This window comes from Pseudophryne corroboree, chromosome 2, assembly GCF_028390025.1.
Source record: "Pseudophryne corroboree isolate aPseCor3 chromosome 2, aPseCor3.hap2, whole genome shotgun sequence".
Lineage (NCBI taxonomy): Eukaryota > Metazoa > Chordata > Amphibia > Anura > Myobatrachidae > Pseudophryne > Pseudophryne corroboree.
Genome location: NC_086445.1, coordinates 963458612 through 963467523, shown reverse-complemented (window position 1 = coordinate 963467523; position 8912 = coordinate 963458612).

Sequence of the window (8912 nt, the reverse complement as noted above, 5' to 3'; positions counted from 1 at the left end):
GCCGGGTAAAACGTTGTAATTTATCTGTAAATGTTTATTTTTCCCCATCTCTGATGTTCATCGGCAGAACTCAAACATCACATAGCTATTTGGTCCTTGCAGAAGTCTACCAAACCCCAGTGTGACCTACCGACATCGGAGTGTCCTGGCCAGGCGCAAAACGGTGGGGAGTGGAAATACTGGTGGGGAGGGGACTTCGCAAGGACACCAGTGGAAGTGTTGGTGTGACAGCCTGATGGTGAACGGAAGATCTAACAATGTTTTTTTTTTGTTGTTTAATGCAAAATGTGATGAATTGTTCTCTTTCTCGTTTGTTTTTCTCTCTTCTCCTCTTTCTCATGTTTTAAAGATGGTATGTCACACATCAGTTAGACAAATGGTAATGCAAGATTTTTGCTCCTTACAGAGAGATCGCTGATTTGGAAGGAATATTGTATCACCGGAGTGTTCGTTTGGAAGACTGAGAGACAGCACCTTTGAGATGACAGCAGAGCAAGAAGAACAACAAGACTAGAGGACATAAGACATCGTAACATTTTTCTTTCCCCTCAAAGTATTTTTTTTGTACCCCCATTACAAATTTCTCTTTCTCCCCCTGTAAGATGGACTCGCCCCAAGAGACTGCAGTCCGTGTTTTCCTGTTGACCATGATGTTGACCAGAGCAGTCTGTTTCGGTGAGAGTACCAGTGAGGTCGAGAAAGGATCCGGAATGGGTTTCTGATGACTGAGACGGAGGCGTAAATTTCCAATAGCAGCACAATCACCAAGCAAAGGCGAGTACCAGAAAACGATCTAGCAGCCATGTTATTTGTAGACATTGTGAAGGATTGTTAGCTGAAGAGAACTGCATCTGTAGGCATTGTGACAATATAGTTGAGGATGGGTGCATAAAGAAATGTCAGTCCAGTTTTAATGTCCACATGGACCGGCATCCATTGAGTGACTATCACTCCTTAGTGGGTAAAGTGTTAAACCAGACAGACTGTTGGGTATGCTCTCAAGTACCTCAAGGCCATAGCAAATCAGGACTAGTACCATTCCCTTTAACGGTAGGAGAGGTACTTGAGCTAAGTGGTGGGAGGCCGGTGGACAGGAGGTTTAATATCTCTAGTCATCCTAGTTTGAAGCTCCACCAATATCATGTGGATAGGTCTTTAGTGTGTTTTAACATTTCCAATCCCCGAAAGCCGGGAAATTGGGAAGTGTCATGGAGTAATCAAACCATGACATTTTCACATAGAGCCGACAGAATGCCCATAGACACACAACTTATACGCCAGATAGCCGACCATAGGAAATTCTTTCGGTATAGGTACACCTTAGGAAGTAGGACCATGCGAGTTGGAGAAGTATCACCAGGATACTGTGCACAGATCGTACAAACTGATACGTGTACTAAACAGATGGGAGAATTAGGGTTAGGAGATTTCACATGGAAAATTTGTAACATGATAATGTCATACTCTGTTTCATATGTTCTCCCCGATGATGCATATTTCATATGCGGGAGGAAGGCGTATAAGTGGCTTGCCCCAAACTCAGAAGGGTTATGTTATATTGGAAAAGTACTGCCTGAAGTAATGACTGTATCCCATAACAAAATGAAAGATATTCACCGCAGTGCACAAGCTCCTTATACTCACACCCATTACGAGCACATCGTTAAACGGCACCTGATAGAGAGAACAGAGCATCCGGCCTCTGACCTGATCCATGAATCCACCGGGATTCAATTCCTAATCGCGTTAGATATCACTCGTACCGCCAGAGGAGTGTTAAACTATAGATATATATCTGCGCTTGCAAATTTATTAGACAATATCACCGAAATGTATGACGACACATTCAGGTATACTGGGAGAGAGTTACAAGCCTACAAAACAGAACTGGTTCAGCATAGGATGGTTCTCAATTACCTCACGGCAGTAACAGGCGGGTATTGTGTTACCCTAGCGACTCAATATGGAATAAAGTGCTGCACGTACATTACAAACAGCACTGAGGACCCGGTCGAGGTCATAGACCAAAAGATGGATGACATTTTGCAATTAAAGTGGGAGTTCCGAAGGAGACATAATCTCACTCTCGCCGCTGTGGGCAATGAGCTGACCGGTTGGGTGTCATGGTTGAACCCACGAAATTGGTTTTCGGGCTTAGGAGAATGGGCCCAAGGTATTATCATGGATGTAGGGAAGTTTCTCTTGTGTATATTGGGAGTCGTCATATTTATTGGCCTGATATTTAGATGCGTTCGGATTTTAACAAAGTGTAAACGTAGTACCCGAGTGAAGAGTCTAAGGAGTGAAGACACTGTAATTACAACGACTAATTTGATTTATGACCCAACGATAGAGACAATGTTGTGATGAAAATGTGATTCCACGGTCCGTTTCTTTCACCCGTTTCTCCTTTGTTTTCCTCCAAGGTACAAAGACATCCGCTTGGAAGAAGAATTTGACAACCTTTTACACAGACCACTGATGGACAATGCCATAGACCCCCAATGTCCCTAGTGACTTTAACTTTTACGATAGCCCAATACTTTAAAGATTGTAAGTCTATGGACATTGAGAAAGCTTTTTGCACACCATTTATAGCAAAAGCATCGGGAGACTACAGTCAACATGTACATCGAGACAAGGCACAAGACAAGACCTCAATCGGCAAATGTATATTAAACTCACATAGTTTATGACTGCATTTACCATAATTGCTTCTTATCTTCATTTCTACAACCTTCAGGTAATAACACACACATAGTCAATAGGGAACATAGGCACAGATATCAGCACTCACATATCCCCCCATTCATGTATCATCAACTAAAATGTGCTCCCCCATTTTGTTACAACCAAAAGCCGAAAAGAGCTCGGTAAAGTTTGACAGCCCATCCACAGACCCTTGACACGGGATAAGAAGGAATTCAAATGTATACTTCGCAATACCTCGAAGCTTGATTTAAAACACGTACGGCACGATGATACATGACCCCTCAAACATGGACTCATACACACATGCTTCTACTATTTCACTAGGTCATACTTTTTTTCCCACCTTCTTCTCTTCACCCTTACCCAATCATAGAAATGTATTACATATGACATATATTTTTCTCTTTTTGAACTGTTTTAGGAAGTGGCAGTTATTGATGACTGCCAAAGGGTGGACTGTCAAAGTCAGAAAAATATCATGCTGCACGTTGCCATATATTCACCTCATGCGCTCGCCCGCTGCACATGCACTTTCTCTGGCATGCGTGCACATATTCGCAGTTGCGTGACGGCGCCCCTACGGGCGTGCGCTTGAACGCATGGTATGTGCATTTACGGTAGAGTTTGTGTGCGTCTAGCGAGCGACACAATCGCTACTTAATAAATCCATATAGCAGGTTTAATAGATAATGTTCCCCTTAATAGTAACAGTAAGTTTGGTTAGTGTAGTTGGTCCCTGGACAAAGGAATTCCTCTTTTTGTTGTACGAAGAGCCAGACAGGGTTTGAGCAGATGTGTTTGGTACGTAACCGAAGAGTATTTTAATAGCAACAATCCGGTGTTGGTTAGGTAAAGATTAATCGCTCCTGCATATAGTTATGGCCATTAGTAGTTTCTGGACATTTCTAATATTGCAGTTCATTATCCATGCGACGGGAATCCGGCGATTCCCTCCCACCTGAGCTGTTTGTAATAGTCACAGCCCACCTGTTCAAACTAACCTATGACCTTTTGTTATGATGCGAGGAGACATTCCTGTGTCCAATGAACAATGAGATTATAGGTCCCTTTGTAGTATACTGTATGCAGTGTATATAAGATCAGCCAGCCTGGACAGCTCACTCTCTCACTCCACAAACGGTTTTCATATTGACTAACTTGGAGCTGGTACCAGGAATAGCGCAGCGATCGTTCCCAGTGTGCGTAAGTAATTCTCTGTAATCAACTCGCTCTTTGTTTGTATTTGCCATTCACTCTCTCTCTCTCTCTCTCTCTCTGTTATAGTATAAGATTGTGACGCTATTGTATATTCCTGTCTAGATATTCTGTTAGAATTATATGTTAGCTTGTAGTGTATGACTTGTAAACTGTTTACCCCTTTTCGATATAACTAAAAGCTTGTTAGTAAAGGTGTTGGAACCTTAGCACGGTATCGTGTGTTCATTACATTGCAGAGGGTAATAGGAGCGTCTCGATCGCTCAAACAGCTTTAGGATTAACAAGGTTAAGCAGCGTTATATCGCTGCAGTATTTCAGTACAAGGTTTACAGCACAAGAGTATCCTTTCTGTGTGTTACATTCAAGGTTTACTGATTGTCATCCTGTGAGCGTCTGCGCCGTTCGTGATCTCCTCGTGGTCTCGAGCGTCCGCTACGCTGGTAGTGTAGCATTACGGTAGTCGCCCGCCTATAGCGTGCTCGACACCACGCATTAAGCTGTGAGTGAGCGTGCCGCATGTGCGTCTCGATCACGGCCGAGCGTATGCTACGCTAAGCGCGTACCCTTACGGTACCCCATACGCCAATTGCGTACTGAGTCTCTTACCCATATAGTGAAGGTTATAAGGTAATCAAAAATCAGCATTATCACAGCTAAAGCCCAACAGAAGCTGGCATAAGAAAAAGCCACAGCCACTGCATCGTAGCACTACCTACTGTATACAGACTCACACAGATATACTAATGTCACACGTCAAATTAATCAGTGTCACAACCTTACTTAGCCTGCAATACCATAAACATGGCCTTGACACAATCTTGCTAAATTTAGCCTATGTCCGAACACCCGTTTCTACCCAGTGCAAGTGGGCATGCAGCTGTGGTGCTCAATGCTGTACTCCTGCATATGCTGGCATTATGTTCATACTGTATAAAAACTTAATGCAGGCATAATTTGTTTAAAAAGATAATTTGTTCAAAAAGTGAAAACAACAACACAAAACATTGGAACAACGAAACAGTAAATACAGCTGAAGGTAACAGGTTCCTAAATATGCTAAAAGATGATTTCTTGTCCCAGGCAGTGGCGTCAGAATGGGGGGGGGGGGGGGTGGCAAGGGGGCATCATGCCCCCCCAAACATGTAAGAGGCGCAGCCGCTGGGGAGGGGGAGCGCTTACCTCCGGTTCCCTGCTGAGAGACTTTAAATCTGCCAGCAGCGCTGCTGTGTGCTGCCCCATGTCCTGTCCTAGCCAGTTCTTCCCTGATGCACTACTGGGAGAAGGTGGGGGTGTCCCAGCAGACCCAGCATGGCCACGCCTCCTCCCAGTAATGCTTCCCTGAAGAGTGGACTGAATAGCCGGCCAGTACACAGGATGGGGCAGCATGCTGCAGCGCCGGTGGCAGCCTTTGTAAAGTAGGAGTCTCCTCGGGTATTGATCCAGAGGTAATTGCTCCCCGCACGGGAGAGTGGGAAGGGTGAGTCGGGGGGAGGGGGGTGGAATAGCACAAAAAAATATTTTTTACCATGCCCCCCCATCCACAAACCATTCCGGAGCCCATGGTCCCAGGTAATCGAGGAACCAACCAGATTCAGGAATATACTGGACCTAGTACTAATTAATAATGTGGAGATAATATCAAATACTAAAGTAGCGATCATAATATGATCACATTCGATATCAGCGTTCAAAAACAACACTATAAGGGTCTAACTAAGACTTTAAACTTTAGAAAAGCTCATTTCAACTTGCTGAAACAAGCAATGAAGGACATCAATTGGGAAATTGTATTTCATGGTAAGAATACGGCTGAAATGTGGGATGTTTTTACAACTTTGCTCATTAAGTAGATTAATTTGTTCATTCTCAAGGTCAACAAAAACAGGAGTAGTAAATTCAAACCGATGTGGCTTAATAAGATGGTCAAGGATCAAATGGATAAAAAAAGACATGCTTTCAAAGCATTTAAGTCGGACGGGAAGGCGGAATCATTCCAGTACTACATGGAATGTAACAAAAAATGCAAAAGGAAATCAAAGCAGCTAAAGTAGAAAATGAAAAACAAATCGCCAAGAAGAGTAAAACAAACTCCAAAAAGTTATTGTCACACGCCATAGGCGGCGTTCACCGCGCTTACCCCTGCGTGCCTGCTGGTCTGTGTTGCGGCCTTCGTTGGTCTACGGGCTCCTGCTCCTGGCTGGCGCGGCTCCCGGCGGTTCTCCAGGGCAGGGGCGCCGCCATGACACCCGGCATCACGTGGGCGGGGAGCAGGTGACATCATCAGACTGTTCCGCCAATCCAGCGGAGGCGGGAGATTCAAAGGCAGACGCCGGGCAGCGCCTCGGCGCCTGAGTATCGTCTTTTCCCCTGAAGTGGATGCCAGTGCTTCTGTCCTCGGCGGATCTCTCTGCAGCATACCCCAGTGTCTCCGGAATTTCCAGGTGTCAGTTGTTGCACAGCTTCCAGCGTTCCCAGCCGCTGCTGGGTTCCACTGCGCTCTAGTCACCAGTACTTCTTGGAGTCAGCGTGGGCTGCAGGTTAAACGTCGCTCTCAAGTTATACAAGTCCTTAGTGTCTTTAACCCTCGCTCTCAAGTTATACAAGTTCTCGGTGTCTTTAACCCTCACTCTCCAGTTATACAAATCCTCAGTGTCTTTAGCCACCGCTCTCAAGTTCTTCAAATCATCAGTGTCTTTAACCACCGCTCTCAAGTTCTTCAAATCATCAGTGTCTTTAACCACCGCTCTCAAGTTCTTCAAATAATCAGTGTTTTTAACCACCGCTCTCAAGTTCTTCAAATCATCAGTGTCTCTAACCACCGCTCTCAAGTTCTTCAAATCATCAGTGTCTTAACCACCGCTCTCAAGTTCTTCAAATCATCAGTGTCTTTAACCACCGCTCTCAAGTTCTTCAAATCATCAGTGTCTCTAACCACCGATCTCAAGTTCTTCAAATCATCAGTATTTTAACCACCGCTCTCAAGTTCTTCAAATCATCAGTGCCTTCAACCACGGCTCTCAAGTTCTTCAAATTATCAGAGTCTTAACCACCGCTCTCAAGTTCTTCAAATCATCAGTGTCTTTTAACCACCGCTCTCAAGTTCTTCAGTCACCAGTATCTTTTACTATCACTCACAAGTACTTCCTGGACATTTTTCCCTATACGCTCCTTCTCTGTTATGTGACATTGTGTTGCTCTCTTCCTGCAATAAAGTCCTTTAATATTTTCACCAAGCTTTTCTGTCAGAGTCCTGTATGAGGAAGACCTATATCAAGCCATCCCTGTTCCGACCCAACTGTGGTTCCTCTCCCCTACCATCGGGAGAACCCCGGAGTTCACAACACCCCCAACCTAGGTCAGTGACAGTTATTTAATTATATAAACGGTAAAAGGTTTAAAAAAAAGTAGAATATTGAACCATTAAAGGTCAAGTTGAATGTCTTGATTAATGATGATAGGGAAAAAGCAGATTTATTGAATAAAATCTTTTCATCAGAATTCACAAGAGAGGACCAGTTGGTGGAAGTAGTGCACAACATAAGCTATGATAACGACCCATTGCTAAGTACTTGGTTAAACAAGGTAGTAGTCCGGGAGAGACTAAGTAAAATTAACATAAATAAATCTCCTGGGCCGGATGGACTTCACCCCAGGGCTCTTATGGAACGTAACTCAGAGCTATCGAGGCCCCTAAATTTGACTTTCAGTGAGTCAATTACATCAGGAATAATACAGAAGGACTGGTGTATAGCAGAGGTAGTCGCAATATTTAAAAAGGGAATTAAAACTCATCCTGGTAACTATAGACCGGTAAGTTTGACATCTATAGTATAGTGGGGATAATACTGTAAGGTATAACAAGGGATAGCATACTAGAGTACTTGGATACCTCCAAGATTATTAATAGGAATCAGGATGGTTTTGTGGGACAGGTCATGTCAAACTAACTTAATAGGCTTCTATGAGAAAGTGAGCGATTATATTGATCAGGATAAAGCAGTGGATGTGGTCTTTTTAGACTTTGCTAAGGCCTTTGACAAAGTCCCACATAAGAGACTAATTTTCAAATTAAGAGAGCTTGGGGTAGGAAACACTATTTATACATGGTTGAGTAATTGGCTGTACAACAGGGAACAGCGAGTGGTGGTTAATGGGATGTTCTCTGAATGGGCCTCAGTGCTTAGTGGAATACCGCAGTTGAAAAAGATTAGGGAGTGGTCATCGATAATAGACAGGGGCCTATTTATTAACATTATTTTTACTAAAATAATGTGAAAAAGGGTGTTTTCACACCCCTTTTTACATTATTTTAGTATCACCTGAATGCATTAAAGGGCATTTGGAGCAGTTTTCATGAAAAACTGCACCAAACCTTTTAATTCACTTTTTTTTAGTAACCCGCATCGCATTCCCCATACTTACAATGGGAAATGTGATGTGGCCAAATTTACTAAAAAAAAATGTGAAAAAATACCGCAGTGTGCCCTGTGATAATCTCACCAGCTCAGGCTGGCGAGATCACAGGGCAGCACTGCGATAAGCACCCTTTTGCCCAGCTTTCTCTGCCCCTGTCAGAGAAAGCTGAGCGGGGACCTGGCAGAGTGATCAGCTATGTGTGTCCGATGGACACACAAGCTGATCACAGTGTTAAAATAAAAAAAAAAGTAAAAAAAACAAAACCATACTCACATGTCCAGGGAGCCGCTGTCCGCTGCTCTGGTGAGCGCTGCCGGGTGCCGGGTCCCCCATATGCTGCAATTTGACCCCGGTGCAGTAAAGTGATGCTGCAAAATGGCAGCGCACTTTACAACACCGGGGGTCACAGCGCAAAAGAAGGACCTGGCATATGGCAGCCTCCTGAAGCAGCGCGGACGGCTCCCTGGACAGGTGAGTATATTATCCTGCTGGGGGGGTGTCCGCGGTGCGCGGGGGTATTCGCGAAGGGGGGCGTCCGAGCGGCGGCGTTAGCGGCGATGTCGGTG